At 46.1% G+C, this 9,586-nt stretch overlaps 1 non-coding gene across 1 annotated transcript; it reads right to left on the bottom strand.

The window, feature by feature from the left end:
- Nucleotides 1-369: 369 nt before the first annotated feature.
- Nucleotides 370-440, bottom strand: LOC131831043 (small nucleolar RNA SNORD93). Its single transcript, XR_009353558.1, has one exon. It is a non-coding gene; the product is annotated as a small nucleolar RNA SNORD93 (small nucleolar RNA).
- Nucleotides 441-9,586: the final 9,146 nt, after the last annotated feature.

The raw sequence follows: 9,586 nt of genomic DNA, 5'->3' as shown, positions 1-9,586 counted from the left end.
TAACCGGTGGTTTCTAGATCATGTTTAGAAAAATTTTCAAGTAAGTAACTAGAACTCCCCAACATACTATATGTTGTCCAGTCAGCAATGTTCTGATATAAAAGTGCATGCTTAACTCAAACCCTATTTTACTAAAGCTAACAATCTACCTCAACCTTCTGGAAGATTCAAATGCAAAATGGCCACCACTGGAAAAGATACTTTCAAAGATTAAATGTCAAATACTTAAAAATCCACTTAAAAAATAACCTTTCTTGGCATAATAAAGTATTACCTATATACTAGAGGCTTTCCCCCTTTCTAATTAAAACATACTTTCAGCAGGGAGAAGGGATGTGATCCTGTAACCGTAACCAAGTCCTATTTTGTTGGCCTCAGGTAAATCCTTTAACCCATCAGAGAAGCATATCTAATCAGATTAGGGTTCTCATCCTTGGCCAAGAATTCCATTCAGCACTTAATAACTCAAGCCAAATTCTCTCCATTTGGTCCATACCTGAAGTTTGTCAACATCTTGAACTGGACTGAGCCTGGGAGAAAAGTGAGAACAACATTAGGAATATCATGTCCCTTTTTATGGGTTGGGGCTTTTTGTTTTGTAGAGTGTCTTTAATTGTAGTTATCTACTAGCTACATTTGATGAAGAAAAAGCTTCCTTTTGAATAGAATTTCTGTAAAAAGGTGACATCCTCCAGAATTTCCTCACACTTGAGAACCTCCTTGGTAACATTCAGCCAGGAGTAAAATGAACAGTGAATTAAGTTCCTATCATCTGGGATTCCACAGAATTCATGTCAGTGACAGCTTGATCTCTTTGTTACATTAGCCTGGAATAGTAGCAATTTTAGAAAAAAAGTAAATACTACTGGCAAGAGTTTGTACCTAGGAGACATTAAAACAAACTCCAAACATTTAAAAACCAAAGGAAGCCTGGAACTTGTTTACCCAGAGGCAGAGCGCTAGCAAGTTGAGAAGTTTCCAGCTCCTGTTCAGTTTCCACGATCCTTAAATAGACACTGGCTCAAGCTGCTGCTTCCTTGTCATGCTGCCTGGCTCTCTGGGCCCATGTTTCTGTCTCAGATGGAAATGTTGAAATGTTGGCTCAAGAGGAAGCCCCAACATATAAAGCAATTATAAAACAAAGCCTGACCACTGTATTTGCTGGTGTGGCAGTGCTAGTCACCAGATGGGGGGATGCAGGGCAGGGAACCCTGGCCATGTGCTTTGGACTTGTATATATGGCTATATGGTGGCAAAAGGGTCCCTACAGCACAGCTTGCAAAACTACCCACCCCCCTCTAAAATGGATAAAATGGATGTCCCACTGGGTTTCCTAATCAGTAAGATTGAATTATTTTCTAATAAGTGCTAAATCCTTTCATAACTCTAGGACAAACATGTGAACCTCACAAGCCTCATATTTCAAAGGGAGATTCCTAAGTGATACCTAAGATATCTACAAGGAGTTCTTCATTCATTCAACTTAAATTTAGATCTCTACAAAATTCGGAGACCAACCCTTTCTACAGCAAGGTGTGCCAATGTCTTAGTGGACACAGATCAGAACCCCAATGGTTCAGATTTTTTTCCCCCCAGGACAGAAAACCATGACTTTGGGGAGAACATTGCAGGCTCCTTGAAGAGGGCTCACAGCAGTTACCAGCTTTGGCAAGACTCATCCCAGACCTTTGGAAAAGCCCAACTGCCCTGCAAAGTGGCAAGGCAAAGGCGTCTGTAGTAAGCGGCTGCGTCCCCTCGGTTTGTGGCTGGCACTGTAACCACGCTGCTCTGCACGGAAACCTCAAGCGCTCAGATCCACCATCTCCCTCACTCTCCAAACTGGCAATGTCAGGGGTCATTGCCAAGAGCTGGCAGACTGGAGTCCCGAGTGCGGCGGCAACGCGGATACCCAGCAGGCTCGGCGCCCCCCCGGCCCCCAGGGGCGTTCTCCGATAGTTCTCTTTTCGTTGAAATAGGAGGTTGAAGCTTCTGTGGCCTGGAGCCCTTGAGCGTCGGGGCCACAAGCACGAGATGTGCAGGGACTGGGGGGGGGGTGGTATTTAGGCGCCACGAGGTCGCTTCCCGGGGACTAGGGTCCCCGGATCCCGGAGCCCACCTAAGAGGGCTCCTTCCCCGGGATCGGGGTGCTTTCCCAAGGGGCGCCTAGCTGAGGCCGAACCGGGGTCACGGAGACCCGGACGGGGCGAGCACGGGGACAAGGAGGGAAGCGTCTAGTAAGTGCCACCAGAGACCCCCCACGTGGCCTGTTTCGGCGTCGAGCCGGTCTTAAGGTACTTACCCAGTCGCGCGCCGCGGCGGAAAAGAGAGGGCGTTGGAGAGACCAAGTTTAAAAGGAGTCTGGGCGATGGGGCACCCTGCGGCAACCAACCAAAAAGTTACCCGAGCGCCCCTCCCGGCCCTGTACCCGCCCCGCTGGGCGCGCCCGGTGGCTCTCGCACCCCCCCTGCCGGCGCCCGGGGCTCGGAGCCTGCAGACTCGGGCACACCTGCCGGAACACCTCTCTAGGTGTGGTGTGCATCTACCTCAGGGCATTTTAGATGAAATTCCTGGCATCAGATAATGTTAGGTACATACACCACCCCTCCCACCACCAAAGTATTCCATGCCTTCCCTCAGGGTGGTCTGCAAGCCACAGAAGCACGGCTGCCCAGGAGCCGCTCTCTCCAGCCTTGTCCTTAACCTGCTTTTGGAATTTTGAGATTTGGAGCTTCCTAGAAACTGGGACACTTGAGATTATTTTGGTTGGAGGGAGTGTTTAGCGTGACAAGTATTTTCTGAGTGCCGACTGTCCCAGGCAATGTGATTGGTGCTGGGGGAATAAAGTGGTATGAGAAACTGCACCTGCCCTCAAGGAATGGAAAGTGCCGTCCTCCTGGGCGATGGAAGACCACACAGTGTGCCAAAGGCACAGCAGGAACCACTGAGCCCAGCCAGCTAAATGGTCAGGGAAGGCTCCTTGGAGGAGGGGTACCTGCAGTGAATCTAGAATCACCAGCAGGAAGCTCACCGCACATCAAGTAGCGGAGAGGTAAAAATCAGAGGTGGAGAGAATTAAAGTGGAATTCTAGAGTAGAAGGTACTTTATAGATCAGCTAGAATTTTCTCTGGTGGAGTAGAACTGGCCTTATGATGTTCCCCAAAAGCAGAGTTGTCATGGTGGTGGAATATAAGCTCCATGAGGACTCTGTTTCCTTCTCTGCTGGCTCTCAGAACTCAATATAGTGCCTGAAATATGTTTGGGTAAGGATAAAATGACTGCAGAAAAAGATACTCACCATTTACCCCCCAACGTAGTTGAGTATTCACGCTATCAAAGTCTCAGAGGCTCATAATGGTGGCAGTGATGGGGACTTATCCCAGGCTGTAACTCTCCTGGGTCACCTTGAGTGTGAATTTATCCCTGCAGTACCTGGCCGAGGCCTTGGGGCACGGTAAGGACTTGAAAAAACCTGCTGGATTTCCTTTCTTGGTCTGCTTCTCACACACTTGCAGAGAAGGCATTCTGGGGCCTCAGCAGGTGTTGGTCATTTCTCTGGCTAGTTTTGCTGCTGCTAGTGGGGAACTTTACCCTGCCCCCCCCCCACGTTTCTCTGTCAAGGAACTTCTGCTAGATAATGCCTCTGCCCACCATTTCCCCATGGCCTTCTAGAAGAGGAAAGAATTTCAATAAAATCCAATGCTAACATGAATTTTGAGAGCATGCAATCCAAGGTAGGCTTGTGACTGTCCATTCTCCACCTGCGCCCTCTTCTCAATAGAAGAGGCTAAGATTATCTTCTCTGATGAGAGGGGAATGGGAGGGAAGAAGGGACCACGTGGAAGCCATTGAGGGTTTTCTTGGTTCAGTACACAGTTGGGTACATTGTAAGTGTCATTACCTTTATCTTTGTGGTTTCCCCATAGTCCTAGCTAAATGAAATAGTATTTCTCATTAACTGCAAAAACATGATTCTGCATTTTACTCATTTAAAATTTTTGGCCCCCAAGTACATCATGGTGGGTGATGTAGATGATCAGCCAATGGCTCATCTTCCTCAAAGAAGAGCAAATCCACTGGAAGGCTATAAACTGAGCACTCCTGTTCTCTTGCTTCCCTCACTGCACAGGCTCAGTGTAAGGCTATGATGACTCATGGTCTAAACTGGGATGGAACTAGAACAGACTGAACACCGAGGATACAGTGTTGCTAGTAGTAAAGGGAACACTTCAATTTCCATTTTGTGTTTTACCTCTGTGTTGGTTTTGGATGTGGAAGGGAAAGAAAGAACATTGTTTATCACCTTCCTCCAAACCCTGCTGTTGCCCAGTCCCTATACCCAGGAGATGCTAAGACTCATTTGTTCTCAATGAACTGACATCAGACACAGATCTAGGGCATTTGCTTTGATGAATTAATTGGCCCATTCATTTACTTTGTCTCTGTGTTGAGTGCATATTTTATTGTGTTGTTGTAGTGGAGAGTCAGAAGCTAAAGGAACTGCAGACATTTGTCACGATTTAAATGATCACTCCAGTTCCGTAACAATTTAATTGGTCATTGGGCCATTTGGCACATGCAGGTCTCTGCCCAGCAGCCTGCCTTTTCCAAGCAGCTGTAGACTTGTTTTCAAGCCAAGAGAGAATGTCTGCCCACGCTGAAGTCTGTTGGTTTCATCTGCCTAAATAAACTTGTGTGGCTGATTTTGGCAATTAGAAGGTGAACCTGTATGTGTCCTGGGAGCACTAGGGTGTGGATGTGCTTCTTTCTGTTCCCCATGTGGGTACAAAACAGATGATTTTAAAAATCCTCTTTCGGGACACCTCTCATTTGCTCTGACAAATAAAATCTTTATTTATCAGAGCCAGAGAGAAAGAGAGAGAGAGAGAGAGGAAGAGCAAGCAGAAGCAGGGGGAGTGGCAGGCAGCGGGAGAAACAGACTCCCTGCTGAGCAAAGAGCCCAATTCAGGACTCAATCCCAGGACCCTAAGATCATGACCCAAGCCAAAGGTAGATGCTTAACCGATCGAGCCACCCAGGCATCCCATACATAAAATCTTTAAAAAAAAAAAAAATTCCCAGGTGCCTGGGTGTCGCAGTTGGTCGTGATCCTGGAGTCCGAGGATAGAGTCCCTGCATCTGGCTCCCTGCTCAGCAGGGAGTCTGCTTTTCCCTCTGACCCTCCCCCTTCTGATGCTCTCTCTCTCTCTCTCATACTCTGTGTCTCTCAAATAAATAAATAAAATCTTGAAAAGAAAAAAATTCCCTTTCAGGGTTCTTATTTACAAACTTTAGCTATTTTCACCATACTTCTAGGAAGTATATGAATAAAGATATAAAATAGAATTTTATTTGGTTATATAGCAATATATCCAAAGTGTCACCTTTATTGGTAATAATGATCTGGTTTGTTGCAAAACAAAGAAAAGGAAAACATTGACTACACATACTTCTACAAATAACCTCTCAGTTCTTTTCTTCTCTTTAATAATAAAACTCCTCCAAAGTGTCTGTATTTGTCTTTAATTCCTCTTCTCCCCTCATTTCTTAGTTTAATTATGGTGGTCAGCCCCTGAGATGGTCCCCAGTGGCCCCATCTCCTGCTATCCATGACCTTCCTCTTCAGTATAGGCTGGACCTAGTGAATTTCTTCCATTGAATAGGATACAGCAAAAATTAGGGGTTGGCATGTGGCATATGTCATTAGGGAATTGCAAATTAATACAATGAGAAGCCATTATATATCTACTGGAATGGCTAAATTTCAGATGGTGATAATATCCAATGTTGGTGAGGATGTAGAACATCAGCAATTCTCCTTCACTACTGGTAGGGATGCAAAACAGCATAGCCATTTTGAAAGACAGTTTAGCAGCTCCTTATAAAACGAAACATACTCTTACCACATGATACAATCATGATCCTTGAAAGGAGTTGAAAACTTATGTCCACAAAAACTTTAATATGAATAAATTTATTCCTAATTGCCAAGGCCTGGAAGCAACTGAGATGTCTTTCAACAGATGAATGGATAAATAAATTGTAGAGCATCCAGACAGGATCAGGAACCTGACATGACGCTCAGTCTTGCAGTCCTGAGACCATGACCTGAGCCAAGATCAGGAGTCAGGTGCTCAGCCAACTGAGCCATCCAGATGCCCCGCACTTGGGTTTCTAAAAGGTGTCTTGAAATTAACTTACCTGAAACTCAACTCTTGATATCTTACCCCTCAAAATTGAGTTTCTCACCATTAATCCACTTGAGTACATAGCAATTTTATTCTTCCAGTGCATATGGCCAAAATCTTGGAGGTGTTCCAAACTCCTCTCTTCTCTTGCACCTTCGTTGATCGATAGCAGATCCCATCATCTCTCCCTTTATAAATCCCAGATCTGCCCACTTCTCAACTACACAAGTCCAAGCACCATCATCTCTCTCCTGATTATTTTAACAGCCTTCTAACTGACATTTTGCTTCCATCTCAGCACTTAGAGTCCATTTCCACACAATGACCAGAGAGAACTCTTTAAAACATTGGTAAGATCATGTTGCTCCTCTGCTCAGACCTCTTGAGTGGCTCCTCCTTTCTCTCAGTGTGAAGGCCGGGTTTTTTTTTTTTTTTTTTTTTAAAGATTTTTTATTTATTTATTTGACAGACAGAGATTACAAGCAGGCAGAGAGGCAGGCAGAGAGAGAGAGGAGGAAGCAGGCTCCCCGCCGAGCAGAGAGCCCGATGCGGGACTCTATCCCAGGACCCTGAGATCACGACCTGAGCCGAAGGCAGTGGCCTAACCCACTGAGCCACCCAGGCGCCCAAGGCCGGGTTTTTTAATGATCTACAAGACTATCCAAGATGTGGCCTCCATTTCTCCCCCGTCCTTCTCCCTGGCAATTTCCCCCTTGTTCACTTGCACAGTTGGGCTGATTTCCCTGCTGCCCCTCGGCCATGCCAGCATTCTCTGCCACACAGCTTAGTGCTTGCTGTTCCCCCGCCTCCAGTGCTCTTCCTCCAGGCTTCAGTTTGCCTTCACTGTATCTTCCTTCTGATTCTGTTCATAAGCCGCTTGTCATAGCTGAATTGTGTTCCGCTAAGATCTATGTTGAAGCTCAGATCCCCAGTGTGACTGTATTTGCAGGTAACGCCTTTAGGGAGATAAATGAGTTAAATGAAGCCATGAGGATGAGGCCCTAATCCAAAAGGACTAGTGTCCTCATAAGAAGAGGGAAAGTCACCAGATCTCCCTGTCTCCCTTTCTCTCTTTAAGTCTCTTTGAACAGAGGCAAGGCTTTGGGAGGACACACCAAGAAGACATTGTCTATAGCCTTACTGGAAATCAACCCTGATGGCACTTTGATCTTGGACTTTCAAGGACCTTCCAGAACTGTGAGAAAATACATTTCTGTTGTTGAAGTTCCCCAGTCTGTGGTAGGTGGTTATGGTGGTCCTCCCAGTGACTGCACCCCTTAGAAGGGAGGCCTTTCCCGACCCGGCAGAGTGCTGCTGCCCCACCTTCCTCCACCCTTCGAGCCTCTCCTTACTCTGTCTGTTCTTTACACTACTCTAGCCTCCTTTTCTTTCTTGTTTGTTGTTCTTCTGAGATGTGCATCTTAGACCCTCACAAAATTGTTGTTTGATGCTCAAGATTGAACTCGGGCAAAACTCCGCCCATGCTAACATTGCTCAGAGAACGGCCAGTGCTCAAAAAAGGAAGAAAATACTATCAGAAAGGGAGCTTTAGTCACAGTGATGCCCTAATTTACACAACCTCACCCGCACAACGCTTAGAACCAGTTAGGGTTCTAGGGGTCAACTTTATGGCAGTCTTATTTTCCTCACATATCAATTCAAACTGGTGGAAAGGGACCCCGTTTCTTTCTATGTTTCTGTTTAGCATCCTTAGGCTGTGACTTTGGCCCTTCTGAACGACACCTTGTTGTCACAAGATGGCTCCTGCACATCCAGCATTTCATCCCCTTTCCAGGCAAGACGACTGGAAGGGAGAAGACAGAGGCAAAGGCCAACAAAGTAGCTCTTTAAAAAAGCACTTTCCCACAAGCCCTCTGTGGTGATTTCCACTTACATCTCATTGGCCAGAAATGTGTTACATGCCCTCCTCTAGCTGCAAATGATAGTAGGAAATGCGTTTAAAAAAAAAGCTGGGTATGGCAGAATAATGGAAACTGTGTAGGTATTCAACAGTGTGAGCCTCTTTTGCACAAGAAAAGCAATCTTCCCAGTATTCAGTCCCAAAAGAATATAGCCCCAACCTGATGTTCCATGTTCCTACTTTAACCCAGATGGAGTTTTAGGTAGCAAGAACAGCAGGTACAGAATCCCCAAGTGGACAGTGAGAAAGAGCCACAGAACAGAAGCATGTGGGACAGAGAATAATTGCAGATGAGTCTTGTTTCGTTGTATTTTTAGGTGATTGCTCAAATTAGCATTGGCAAGCGTAGATTTCGAGAGGGTAGGGACTATGACTGCTTAATTTCTGTATATAAAACCCCGGCTGCCTGAACCTCATGCAGGCAGTTGCTAATAAATGCCTTTCAGAGAAACAATGATGAATATGGGAAGCCACTCAGTCGCATTGTCCATTTTGATGAACGTGTGTTCATGACCCACATTAGGAAGTCTGGAAATAGCTGCCGGGTTCGTCCAAATTTGTGCTGGGTAATTGCATGCAGCAATACCGCAAATGGCTTCTCCTAAATCACGTTTATAGCTTTCCAAAAAATGATAATGAAACAATGAATAATCCTTTTGTTCTCTCCAGAGATGCATCTAATACATGCGTTTTATTCCTAACCCTCGATGTAACTAACCATCTGTGCAGCCGGAACTGTTCCGCCTTGAAGGGAAGTGACAGGATCTGTTTAGCTTCTCTTGTGATCACCCTTCGTCCTTTCTTCTCTCCGCACCAGATGTAGCCTTTACAGCAAGCAGTGATGTCACCAACGTCTGTGCTTGCTGCTAGATAGGGCCTAACGTGCCCAGAGGGCTTTATGCTTAGTAAGTCAGGTAAATGTATTCAGGTTCCATCATTTAAATAGACATTGGAGGTAAATGTTTAGTCTGTTTTTGTAAAGGGCCCAGTCTTTGGGGTTCCTGCTCCCCTTTCCTTCCCTTCTCTATGGCATCTGGTGAGGGTACATGGGAGGTACTTAGGGCACCAGAGGGAAGACAGGCTGATCCTGCACTGAGGATGACTCAGTGCAGCTGGTCTTTGCCATGGTGGGAGCTGTGTTGTGACAGTGACCGCTGAAATGTGACTGCTCCAGTCCTGGCTCTTCTCTGGGGTTTGTGGCTGAAACCTGGGGTCTAGTCACTCATGAACACACTTGCTTTTGGCTTGGGCAGGCCTTGGGAACCTGCCCTGGGTGATGCCAATGCCACCTGCCCTGGGCAGCCTGCCAACCCATGCCTGCCCCATTGCTTTCTCCATAGCATGTACTCTTGTGCCCCTCTACCTAGCTCTTGACTGACCTGCTTTCTCTACTAAAACATTAAGTCCCTTTCCAGATTACTTACTTAGGAGTCTCCCATCCCCTGGGAATGTGAATGGTTACAGCCTTTTCTAGTTCTT

The sequence above is a fragment of the Mustela lutreola genome, chromosome 4 (assembly GCF_030435805.1).
Source record: "Mustela lutreola isolate mMusLut2 chromosome 4, mMusLut2.pri, whole genome shotgun sequence".
Lineage (NCBI taxonomy): Eukaryota > Metazoa > Chordata > Mammalia > Carnivora > Mustelidae > Mustela > Mustela lutreola.
The sequence above is the reverse complement of the archived record's forward strand: the minus strand, read 5'-3'. Positions and strand labels throughout refer to the sequence as shown.